General features: G+C 39.4%; 1 long non-coding RNA gene across 2 annotated transcripts; it reads left to right on the top strand.

Annotated features, from left to right (window-relative positions):
* The first annotated feature begins 1,338 nt into the window (after window positions 1-1,338).
* On the top strand, window positions 1,339-9,070 carry LOC121650334. 2 transcript variants are annotated; one of them, XR_006012243.1, is made up of 6 exons: window positions 1,339-1,455; window positions 1,945-2,064; window positions 5,876-5,991; window positions 7,875-8,049; window positions 8,207-8,324; window positions 8,517-9,070. It is a non-coding gene; the product is annotated as an uncharacterized LOC121650334 (long non-coding RNA). The 2 variants fall into 2 exon arrangements; XR_006012244.1 differs by lacking the exon at window positions 8,207-8,324.
* The last annotated feature ends 4,108 nt before the right edge of the window (window positions 9,071-13,178 follow it).

A 13,178-nucleotide genomic window follows, 5' to 3' on the forward strand; every position in this document is an offset into this window, starting at 1 on the left:
CTGTGATGTTTTGATATAAGATGATTAAATAAAATAAACACTGATCAAACACAAACAGATGAACTCATTTCTATTTTCCTCCCTCTTTGCCTCTAGTTTACAAGTGAAGCCAATGTGAATATAGTGAGTTTAAAAAGCCAAATAAAGTATATTCATTAACATTACTTACACAATAAAAACAACAGCAACAACAAAAACTCTCCTTCTTCCTTTATGAAAATGCAGAGAGCAAACACACATGAAGGGAGATGGTGGTGAAAGTGATGTCCTTCCCTCACCGCTGTGACAGGGGCCATCCAACGCCTCAGGTACATCCTCAACCTGCTGTCCAAAGCCTCTTTAAAAGTGGGAAACCGAACAAATCTAACGTTGTGGCTACTTTTCTACCTTTTATGTAGTGTGACTTAGTTTGGCATTCTTTCACACAACACGAGACTCCCATTTTATCAAAGATTATAACGCAGCAAAGACACGAACAGTCATTTACAAGGAGGCTGCAACCAACTAGAGATGTGACGTTCATGAACGAATCGATTCTTTTGAACTCTTTTAAATGAATGATGGGAACCGATTCACAGCTGTGAGCCGTTCATTTGTGAGCCATTCTTTTTATATACAAAATTTTGACACTGCCTTCATCAAATCAAATCAAACTTTATTTATAAAGCGCTTTTCATGCCATAGGCAACACAAAGTTTTTTACATGATTATAAACATAAGAATAAAAACACTCAATGAAATCTTTCACACATTCACACACACACATACACACACACACGCCAAGCCCAATCCCCCCCAACCCCCAGCTGAAAATGACTGAATGAATGAATAAATGAGTAAATAAGTAGTAGTTTGAGTAAAATAAAATAAAATAAATAACATGTGTGACATAGAAGTCTGATGTCCAACACGCTCCATTCATGTGAAGAATCTATGGACAGAGAGTTTTGTTTGGAAACAAATACTGTGAGTTCTATCAAAAACATTTACTAGAATTTGCACTGACTGCTCAGGTTTATCCTTTTTTATCTATATTTTTCCTATAATTATTAAATCCTGTATAGTAGATTTTATATAGGTACATATTTTGATTGTTTGTCATTCTTATATATTGTGAAATTTTGTAAGATATTGTGAGAACGAGCCAGTCTTTTGAATGGCTCTTTGAAAGGAACGGCTCCTCAAGATCCGGCTCCCTTCAAAGAGCCATAAATCCCATCTCTACAACCAACATGGCGCTGGACTGCGGCTATCCCGAGTGTGACGTCAGCTGACACAGAGGGTTGTATCGTTCATGGATTTTATTCTGGAACTTCCTGTAAACGCGGAAATGTCTTGTTTTGAAAGGGTTGTAGCTCAAACGGTTTAAAGTGTATTTCACGGAGCTAAAATGCGTCATAAGACACAATAAAAAGCACAGAACCAGCCTTAGCACCAGTCGAAACAGGCATCAAGGTAAATGCGATGACTACATTAAGTCATGTAAAAAAATCTGAATTTTTATGGATGTAAACATGGCTAAATTGTGATGCTGTAAGCTAACTGAGGTATCAGAAGTAACGCCATGCAGAAATGTAACACACATTTTTGTGTTTATTTCTTGTTTGGCTCATACGTTGGTTTAGGTTTGGTTCAAGAATGTTTACATGGAATAAAAACCTCCACAGACCATCAGTTAAGAGTGTTTATTCCACTGGGACGCTTCATACCTCATTTTAAAATGAGAATAAATGTTTTATAGCAGAAATTCAGTGTAATTATGGCAGATTCCTGATGCCTTTAGAAAAGGTTTTATTTCAGCTTTTACAGTTAATTGTAAGATCGTTTTCTTTCTGTCTTTTTCTGCTTGTTCTGTTAATGTCAGAGGCTGAAGAGATTTATTACGGAGGAAAGCTGGATTTTTGTTCTGCAGAAGTAAAAATGCAGGTTTTTATTTTCTTCCAGAAAGCCGTGCACGTGCAGCAGATGAGACTTTGTGGAAAAATGAGTGGAGCAGTGAGACGTGGTTCTCCAGTGGAAGTCATGGATCAGCAGGAGCAGCCATCTTAAAAGCTCCATTTAAAGGTCAGACACTACAGAGTGAGGAAGAAGCTTCAGGAAGAATCATTATTTTAGTGTGTGAAATAGATCAGAAACTATTTCTAATGCTTCATATTTATGCTCCAATGATAAAGTTAGAAATCAGACTCTGTTCCAAACTGCTGAGATGAGACGAAGCAGCTTCATTTAAAATCCTCTCAAGATAAAATTCTGTGTGGAGGCGACTTCAATACTGATGATGATGATGATGATGATGGCCTCTAAAAACCACAAATACAGACTACAAGCTTAAAATAAATGTGTGTGACTGGGACTTGTGGGTCTGCGGTGAGACAGGAAGGAAGAACAGAGGAGGTGTACTTGGTGCAACAGGAGCCTTTCCTTTCAATCACCAACAGATTTCTGGCTCATCTCCAACCATCTTGTGGATGTGGTCAAAGACGTGATGATAGAAGCCTCCATCTTAACAGCTCATCAGGGAATATTCAGTAGAACTGCTCTTCATGATTGTTGTACTCAGAACATTGTTTCAGGATGTTGGAAATTGATCAATACTTAATAATTTGGATGTAAAAAGGGACGTTGACGCCATCATTGGTAGATTCTGGAAACAAACATGTGACTCTGGTAAACATGGTTGTTATTGGGAATGAATGAAATATGAAATTCACATGACGGCTATTAAAAAAGGTAAATTATTGGCAACAAAAGAGAAAATGAATCAAACATTATTGAAGCAAAAGTAAATTATGAAAAGAAAACTAATGGAAGCTTAATGAGCAGGAGACAGAACATCTGAGTTTATTAAAAGCCAGTTAGACAACATGTATGTGGACAAAACCAAAGCCGCCTTCATCACAACCAGACGCAGACGGATGGAGCAGGGAGAGAAAATACTAAATATTTTCTTGGATTAGAAAAGTGGAATGCTGAATATGCTCCAGTAAGTAACGTGATGGTAAACGGGAACGTTCCCAGTGATCAGGATGTAATCTCCAAACATGTGGCCAGCTGTTATCAGAAGTTCTGCTCTTCAGCCCCACAACTTCTGACTCAGAAACTTTTAAACAACATTTCTACTCATGTTAAAACCTAAACGAGGAATTTAGAGATATTTGTGATGGACAGATTTCCTTACCAGAACGTGTGGAATGTGTGGAACATCTGGAAGAAAATGAAGCTCCCGGGAATGACGGCCTGACTGGGAGTTTTATAAAGATTCACTGATAAACTTCCTCCTTCTTACTAGCTGGATTCCAAGAAGCCACTGGAAAAGGTGACCCCCCCCACCTTAAAACAGGGATAATCCCACTAATTCCCAAACCAAACAAGGATAAATTCCAGAGTGAAACCTGGAGAGCCGTCAGTTTACTGAACAATGATGAAAGTTATTTGCTCTGATTGTTGCTGGAAGACTTAAACACGGCTGGAGTCAGAAAACAGACGAAGAGCATCTGGTTTTATGGAGAAAAGGCTCATTAGCAACAACATCCGTTTAATATCAGACATGATAGATTACAACCACCTGTTACCTGATGGAAGCTTCATTCTGCTCATCGCTTCTTACAAAGCCTTTCACACCACGGAGCAGAACTTTATTGTAAAATCTTTTCCTTCTCTGGATGTGGGAATTATTTTCATAATGCAGTTGGGACTTTATATAATGTTTGTTCTGGTTCTGTTAAACTGAAATCTGGCTCATCAACCAGATTCATTATTCCACGTAGACAAGGCTGCCCTGGATCTCCTTTTCTTTCTCTGGTAGTAGCACAAATAATGGCACCCATATCAAAACGTCCCCTTTTCTGGGAATTCCTGCTGTAGGTAAGGAGTTTAAAACCTGTCAGCTCGCTGATGATACGGCAGTTTTTTAAGGGATCATCATCAGATAGTAAGCGCAGTGAGTTGTATAAATTCATTTAGTGATGTATCAGGGTTCAAATGGATGTAGACACATCTGTTTAGTTTCCTCTGGAAAACTGGAACTGGTCCCATTACGCTGGAATACCAGTTAATGAGGAAGTGACACATCTTGGAATTATAATTTGTAAAGATAAACAGGAACGTTACAACTTAAATTTTAATCCAATTATTGAAAAAACAGGATCTAAACTGAGTTCTTGGTTAATGAGAGATCTCTCTCTATGTGGCAGAGTCTTCATTTCTAAAGCAGAAGGTAAATCCAGATCTATAAATGTCTCATCGTCGCTTCACATCCCAAAACATCATTAAAGAACTGGATAAATACTATATGATGCCATGTGGAGGAAAAAGCCCGTTATCTCAGGAAAGACTTCATCAGAGGTTGTAGGGAACAAGGAGGTCTAGAGGTTCTGGACTTTAACTCCCTAAACAACACATTTAAAATTAAACGGATTCTGGAATTTCTGAAGAACCCGACAGCATCTGGAACGCTTTTCCAGCTTCTCTGTTTAATCATCGTGGTGGCTTTAATTTTCTGTTGAAAGGTCATTTTTCTGTTGGTAAAATTCCTTTAAATCCGGCTGACTTCCACAAACAAGCTCTTTTATCTGGTTATTGGTTTCTAAACATGACTTCAGCCCCGTAGATGTTATATCTGGAACAACAAGGACTTCTTTACCAGAATAAATCTGTTTTATCCCACATGGTGTGGAAAAGGAATTCTGTTTGTAGGTCAGTTGTTGGATAAAAACGGGACTTCTGACATTCAGAATTCCTTAAAAAAGTCATTTACCTGGAACAGCTGAAGAGTTGGCTGTTGTCTTAAATGCAGCTCCTGCAGGCTCGTCACATGTTGAAGAACACGTCATTCCCAGAGATTAACACGAAATTTAACAATGTTTTCATGGCTGATGTTGATCTCACAGACAAACGTTGGAGCAACAAAAAAATCAGGAATGAAGCGTCCGGTTCACTTCCAGCTGCTGCAGAGTTCTTCTGGGACTCTACCATGGCTGCTTTACAGGGAAAAAGCTGCTAAACTTCTTCATAATTACTGGATTAACAACAAGCTGGAAGAAGTTTCTTTTAAGGTTTAACTTCAGATTTTTCCTGTTCAGGAAACACTTCAAAGATTCCAGATAAATATTGATGATGCCTGTGTGTTCTGCAAAGCTAACAAAGAGACAATTTTCCAGATATTTTCCAACGTGTTCCCACCAAACAGTTCTGGTCCGACATGGAAAGCTTCGTCTGGGCTCAGTTAAACATCAACATCCACATTAATGTTTTCATCTTATATTTTATATTGAAAGGATTGTCAGTGATGTAAACTCTGTTATTCAGCTATTAATCATTCTTGGCAGATTTCATGTCCACAAGTGTAAATGTTCTGGATCTAAACCTTTTTAATCTTTTTATTGTGGATCTGAAATCTTAAACCAGCTCAGCTGAAAATGTGAAGAACCAGAAAGCAACAAGAACTCTTGATATTTTGAAGAAACTGCACATTATTTCATTTTTCTATGTAAAATAAAATAAATAAAAACTCCACGTTTGTATCTGTTGTCTTCGGCCTTGTTCAGTTGAAGCTGTTTAAGTTGCATCTTATATGTAAAATGTTTTCTGTTATAAAATCTAAAACGTGTTCAGAGCCTGAATTGGGACGCAGGTCTATACTGTTCCTTGTGGATCCAGGTGAGATCCGTACTCGGACGTCTACATATGTTTATGTTCCAGTTAATCTGTAGCTGGTTTAGAGAGGATAGCTGCGCTGCTTTCCACCAGTAGGTGGCAGTAGCTCTACTAATGGGGGTGACCGGTCCGGAGCTGGAATTTCTTAGAGGAAGTAGCCGGTCAGGCAGAACAGCTGACAGCATCCACCGCTGATCTGTACTGTTCCTCGTCCTTCCAGGGATCAGCATGAATAAAGCCTTTCATGAAGCGGAGCATGGCTGAATTTCTCCCGTGTGTAACACATGGAGTTCAAAGCTTCACACACCTGGAAACAGCAGCAGGGTTATGTCACTGGTATGGATCATATCATTTAATATGCACCTGTTAACTCCTGTTCATGTGTTTTTGCATGTTTTGTGCAGAGTGTCCCACATGCAGTCTGTCCCTTGAACACAACACAGTCTTGTCTTGCTGGTTGATGAGAGATATAGCACACAGTCTGGCTGAAGCTGGTCTTTAACAGCTCGTCCTGGAAAGACAAAGAACGCTGTAGTCTAGGCCCAGAATCCATCTGGGATAAACTCAGAGAATATAAACCTAGCGGAGCTCTGAGATCCGTAGACTCTGGTCCACTAGTCCAGACCAGAGTCCAGACTAAACATGGAGAAGCAGCATTTAGCTGTTATGCTGCAAACAAGTGGAACAAACTGCCAGTGGAGATTAAACTTTCACCAAACTGTAGTAACTTGACACGTTTTGAAGTACTACATCACTTTATTCCATAACAGGAATCTCCACAACGTACAGCTAACGTGCTGTTCAGAACACACATTTTCTCTGGAGAACTTCTTCTCTGTACCTCCCAGCGTTATACAGTGACAGCACCACTAAATTTATACATCACATCACTACACAAACGTAGACACTTTAAATCAGGTTAAAACTTTTCTTTTCTCCTGCACCTATGCATGAAATCTGCAGCTAACTTTTAACTTATCTGGCTTTTAATCATTTTAACTTAATTTATCATTTTATTGTGATTTTTGCTGTTTGTTTCTGTCTGTTCTGCTTTCTTGCAGCATTTGTAATGATTTTAATGTTTTATGTGCACTTTGAATTGTCTCGTATGTGAAATGTGTTTTAGTACAAATAAACTTCCTTTGTAGTTTAATTCAGATTGATTCATATTTTAATGGAGATTTCATCATTTCTTTTGAGAAAACCAAAATTATTTTCTAATAGCTTCTAAACCATGTTTAATAAAACTTCATAAACACTTTTTATTTTATCTTATTTCATATTTAATATTCTATTTATTCTTTTTAAGGTTTGAATATCTGTGAACACTTATTGAAACAGAATCTAGATTCTGATGTTGTTGAAAGGATGTAAAGAATAATGTTGGAGATGAGGACTCATGTTGAAATAAATCTACATTGTGAAGCAACCCTTTCTTACACTGGATTAGAAATATTGTAGAAAATGATACTGAATTACCAGGTTTTACAGAACATTGTGCTCTTGTAGACGTAACATGTAAGGTTATAATGACATGATTTTAATAATAATAGGTGGTGATCTGAAGCGGCCGGTCTGAGGCATTAAATGAGTCCCACTCCGGCCCTGCTGTCTCCTGCAGGAAGGTTCCTGCTTATATAGGCGCTGACAAAAGACTGTACAATGCTGCCCCCTGGTGGCCAAACAAGATATATACAGATACTTAAAAATGGCTCCTACAGACGCAGAAACAAAACTATGTATCTTTCACATTAATTCACTTTGGGACCTGCTTCCAAAAACGAGTGTTAACAAGCTTCCAAAATGCTGCTTGTATGAGGACAAAATGTCCAAACACTGGACATTTTTTATGGCTACACTTAAACTCGTCCCCATGTGGACACGAACTCAGCTGTTTCTGCTCCTTCCCTTTCTCCTCCTGCTGAAACTTTTTCACTTTCAGTCCTTCACGTTGTAAATGAAGTTTCAACAGTTACAGAGCCAGTGTTTTAGCATTTATTTAATTTTTATTTATTTTTCTGGGCCTTTCTTTGACGTGTAGCTGTTTCAGGTTTACAGAAAATATTTTCTAAACTGATTTTAGTCTAAATAGTAAGCTGCTGGGCCAATTTCTACAGAAACCATCTCTACAAACCTTCTTCGGCTGTACTGAACCACAGATTAGTTGAGGACAAATCTACAATTATTGTAAAACTGAAGACAGTTTGATATTTCTTCAGCTGCAGGTTTGTGATGAAGTGGAGCGAAAACATCCAGCTTTGGGAAAGAAGTGACAAAGATTTGACTGCGTCTGCAAAAAGTGCTTCACCTGCATCCAGAGAAATCTCTGCCATACCAGCTGTACCTGGAGGCCAGAGAGGAGGCTCTCGTTGAAGAGTTACCAGGAGTTAACAGGTGCATATTAAACCATGTCGCCCAGACCAGTGAAGCAACATTTTCTCTACATCACCCTCTTGCTGTCTTCAGCTTTCTGAAACCTTTGAAATACAGAAACAAGAATTTCCAGCATTAAAACCTGGTTTAGATGTTAAATGTATTGTTTCTCTTGCAGGTATTGACTCTTTATATTTCTCCCATACGTCTATAAGGAGAACATGAACCTTTTTATCCCTCTTGGAGACTCTGATGCAGACATGTGGTGTTTAACTGAACCAAACACACACAACAAAGTTAGCAAGTTAACTTTTCTTATTGATTGTATGACTGAAATTATGCAATTAAAACAGAAATAGTTGAAAGGACACATAAACTTTTTATTATTTAATTACATTTGATTACACACTAAATAGTTTATTTACTTTACAAAGAATTAAAAAATGAGCTCTAATGTGGTTCGTTGTGTTTGTTCCGTGTGATTGTAGCGTGACCTTCCATCTCCACACACAACTATTCTCCTGACTGGTCAAGACTGGAAAATGTCCTTCTTCACCAAAAGAGCTCCAAACGTTGTGAAAGCAGACGATGTTGAGGAAGGGATCATCTCTGCCTTCTGCACTGACTTTGTCTTCAAGCTGGCAAACCCGAGACACCTGAAGACACACTGACGTTCCTCCAGAGGTGCATGGTGGTGACCAACCTCTGCCAAGAACTGTTAACAGGACCATAAATCTTCTTTATTCACTCCATTATGCCGCATACCTAGCAGTGCTTCTAATGCTCCAGGAGAGAATCTACCTTAAATTAATTCAGCACAAAGGACTTTATAGAATTTATTATTATTGTTTTATGGTATAAAGTTAGAGGAAGAAAAACTGTAGAACAGATGATGATGTTTGTTGTGATTTCATCTTTCATTCTGTTGCATGTTTGTGTGTGAATGACGCCTAACAAAGCTTCTTTATTTTCATCACTGGCTGAAATAAATTAAACTAATGACAATAAAACCACCAATAGATGGAGGCCTGAGAAACGTAGGAAAGACCCGAACTGTTAGTTCCACATGTGTCTGATCATCCAGTGTGTAACAGCAACGAGCAACGCAAAGCAACATGTTTAGTTTTTTCTAGAAGTTTCTTTGTAACATGCTCCATCATACAAGTACAACATGCATGTAAGCTGAGCCCCGTCCAGACTGTGAAGTATAAGTGTAAGAATAGTAGAACACACACACTTTCTGCTGCTGTTTTCATGGTTTTCAGTGTGTCTTTCTGCAGGTGCTCCTGATGATTGTCTGCTGTGTTTTCATATAGAGGCCGTAGGATGTTTTCTGTTTCTCTACCGGTGTTGCAGCTGGTTGTTCTATTGTTTCTGTTGTTTCTATCTTTGTCCTCTCTCCACTTTTTACTCTCCTTTTCTCTTCTGTTTAATTCAATCCAGCTTTATTTGTACAGCAGCTCTTTACAACAAAGTCCTCTCAGGGCTCCTTTCTTTCATATCCTGTGTCAGGTCCAGCTTTTAAATCTTTATTCAGCAAAAAACTACTAAAAGGGGCTTCCGGGATGACGCCATACTGAGAGGATCGAACTTAGAGAGCTCCCGACCGAATTTCCTTAAATTTATGTTTTAATTGCAGTTACTGTTACCACCTTAAGCACAAGAATCTGTGGAAAGTTTTCGAAGATGTCAGGCAAAGAAAATGTCACAGAAGTCACCGAAAAGAAGCCACAGAGGGTCACTCGCCGGAATGCTACACCCGAAGCTAATCCTGCGGCTAAAGAACTAATGCTAGCTAATGAAGAAAGTAGTAGCGAAGAGAATCCGGTCCCTGCCATGGATTTCACTGAGATGGTGAAACAACTTACGGAGAAAGTTGGGGCGGTATTTGAGGCGAAGCTGTCTATCCTTGCAAATAAACTGGATGCTTTTACAACTCAATTAGAAAATAACTCACAACGTCTGGATGAAGCTGAGGGCCGCATCTCCAGTGCGGAGGACGTCATAGCGGACCTGGAGACGCGCCTGGCGGATACGGAGAGTAGACTCGCCACTGTTGTTGCCCGAGTAAATGACCAGGAATCCCGGAGCCGGAGAGACAATATTAGGATCTTTGGAGTGAAGGAGGGACTTGAGGGTAATGATGCACTGTCATTTTTTCAAACTTGGCTCCCAAAACTCCTAAATATGCAGACCAACAAGGGCAGGGTCCGGCTGGATCGCTGCCACCGGAGCCTCGGCAAACCAAGATCAGGTGTGCCCCGAGCCGTCATAATGAAGCTGCACTACTCGGTGGACAAGATGCGGATACTGGCGCTCAGCGGGAAACAGAAGCTGCTTTACGAAGGAGCCACCATTACCATCCGACAAGATACTCCTCCAAGTGTTTTACAGCAGAGGCGCAAGTTCAACGCGGTGTGTCAGAAGTTGATAACCAAAGGGATCCGGTTCAAGATGCAGTATCCAGCGACCCTCCGCTTCACTCATAACAATAAGGACTTCTCTTTCGACATAGCTACAGAAGCGGCGAGCGTGGTTGATACGTTAGATGATGTGCCATGTGAGTAAAGCAATGTTAACGCACTTCTAGACCAAAGCATAGCCTACTTAGTCAGGTAAATTTGATTTTTTTTTTATTTTTCTTATCTCGACGTTGCTCTAGATATACTTCGTGACTTACCCCGCAGAATGACTATATTTCATCATAATTTATAAGATGGTTTTATTTTTGGAAATTCGGGTCGGGAGTGAGTGAGGGTTAGCAGTTCAATTGACTATGGAACATCGGAGGTCTTTGATTAGCGTGCTCTCACAACAGGTTTTGTTTCCTCCCAGTCCCAATGAGCCTTTTGAAATCTTAGTGATGGGGACGTTCTTACCTCTGTTTATGTTTGAATTGTTACAGTCCGGGTACAAGTTCTCATTACCCAAGTGTGTGTTGTTTGCAGGCAAGTCTGAGCGCTTTTGTATATCGTTTTTCTACATTGTCTTTTTGGCCTTTATAGAATTGGTTATTTTTCCCTCTACTAAATTTACTTTTGCATGGTTACTTAATACAACTATTTTTTTTACCTGTTCTTTGTCATCATGAGTACAACTAAGTATGTTTCCCTTAATGTTAAGGGAATTAATAATGCTATTAAACGCAAAAAAATATTATCCTGGTTTAAAAAAGAGGGGGTTAACTTTGCTCTTTTGCAAGAAACTCACCTCACTGACAAGGAGCATGAGAAGCTCAAGCGAGAGTGGGTGGGACAAGTTTATTACTCATCATTTTCATCTAATAAGAGGGGAGTAGCAATATTAATAAATAAAAATACACCATTCACCCTAATCAAGAGTATTAAGGATGAGCAGGGTAGATACATCCTGATTACAGGTTTTTTATATGGAGAATGCATTTCAGTTGGGTGTATCTACGCTCCAAATGTTTATCTAGGTGACTTTTACTCTAAACTCCTAGCCGAGGTTTCTACCTTCACAACAACCTTTAGTATTCTTGCTGGTGATTTCAATTGTACTATGGATCCTGAGGCAGACCAGAACCCCCCCTGTAAAAATGCCCCTTCTAAAATGAGAGAAGCCACTAGAGAATTATGTGCTGATTTGCAATTATTTGATGTGTGGAGAACCCTACACCCAAGAGAACGGGACTACACGTTCTACTCAAATCCGCATCAGAGTTTCTCTCGAATTGATTATTTTTTTGCCACAAGAAGTGCCTTAGAAAGAGTACAGTTATGTGACATTGGTACCCGGTTACTGTCAGATCATGCGGACGTTTGTATGGTTGTCTCACCACCCTGTATTCAACCTATATCTAAAAATTGGCGCTTAAATCCTTCCCTATTAAACAATCCCTCTTTTGTGACCTATATTAAAAGCCAAATTGACTTTTTTATGTTAACTAATGATAATAGTGACACTAATCCATCAATACTTTGGGAGGCACTAAAGGCTTTTTTGCGGGGAGCCATAATCTCTTATAGTACTGCTAGGAAAAGAGAGTCTTTGACACGACAACTCGATCTTGAGAAAGAATTAGCAGATCTGGACAACCAATTGAAAACACATTTCACCACAGCTTTACTCAAGAAAGTGGAAGCTACGCGCTCAGCCCTTAACCAACTGTTGACTCAAAAGGCAGAGGCCAGTATGTTTTATGCTAGGCATAGATTGTATGAAATGGGAGACAAACCAGGGCGATTGTTGGCTCGTATAGCTGCTGGTAGGCGTGAGTCCCAAGCTGTCTCATCTCTTAAAGACGAAGCGGGTCGAAGCCAGTATGAAAGTAGAAAGCTCGTGAACATTATGGCTAATTATTATAAAAAACTTTATACCTCAGATGTCTCGGCGTCACAAGAAGCTATGAATAGTTTTCTTGACAAACTTAACCTGCCATCTTTGTCAGTAGAAGATCAATCTGCTCTTGGAGATGAGATAACTAAAGAAGAGGTAATAGGTGCAATTAAAACCCTCCAGGGTGGAAAAGCTAGTGGACCTGATGGTTATGGTCCAGACTTTTTTAAAATCTTTCAAGATCTTTTAGCCGGTCCTCTTCTAAATATGTATAAGTATTCCATAGAAGTTGGCTCTCTCCCGTGTTCCCTATATTCGGCAAACATATCCCTGATACTCAAAAAAGATAAACCTTCTGACAACTGTAGCTCGTATCGTCCGATTAGCTTAATTAATGTGGACAGCAAGATTTTCTCCAAAATCCTATCAAAGAGACTGGAACAATACCTACCATTTTTGATTAACCCAGATCAGACTGGTTTTATTAGGAACAGACTGTCCTTTACCAACATGAGGAGGCTGTTGAACGTCATTCAACATTCTAAATTAACCAAAACTCAAGGCCTCATCATCTCCCTCGACGCCGAGAAGGCCTTCGATCGTGTAGAGTGGCCGTTCTTATTCTCAGTGTTGCGAAAATTCAGTCTTGGAGAAGGTTTTATCAATTTGACCAAATTACTGTATCGCTCACCGAGGGCAAGTGTGCTTGTAAATGGTGTTAAGTCACCAGAATTTTGCTTAGGGAGATCAACTCGCCAAGGTGATCCTTTATCTCCACTTATATTTGCGCTAGCGATCGAGCCATTGGCAGAGGCCATTAGAAGCCATAATAGTATAACAGGATATCAAAT

Source organism: Melanotaenia boesemani, chromosome 2 (assembly GCF_017639745.1).
Source record: "Melanotaenia boesemani isolate fMelBoe1 chromosome 2, fMelBoe1.pri, whole genome shotgun sequence".
Lineage (NCBI taxonomy): Eukaryota > Metazoa > Chordata > Actinopteri > Atheriniformes > Melanotaeniidae > Melanotaenia > Melanotaenia boesemani.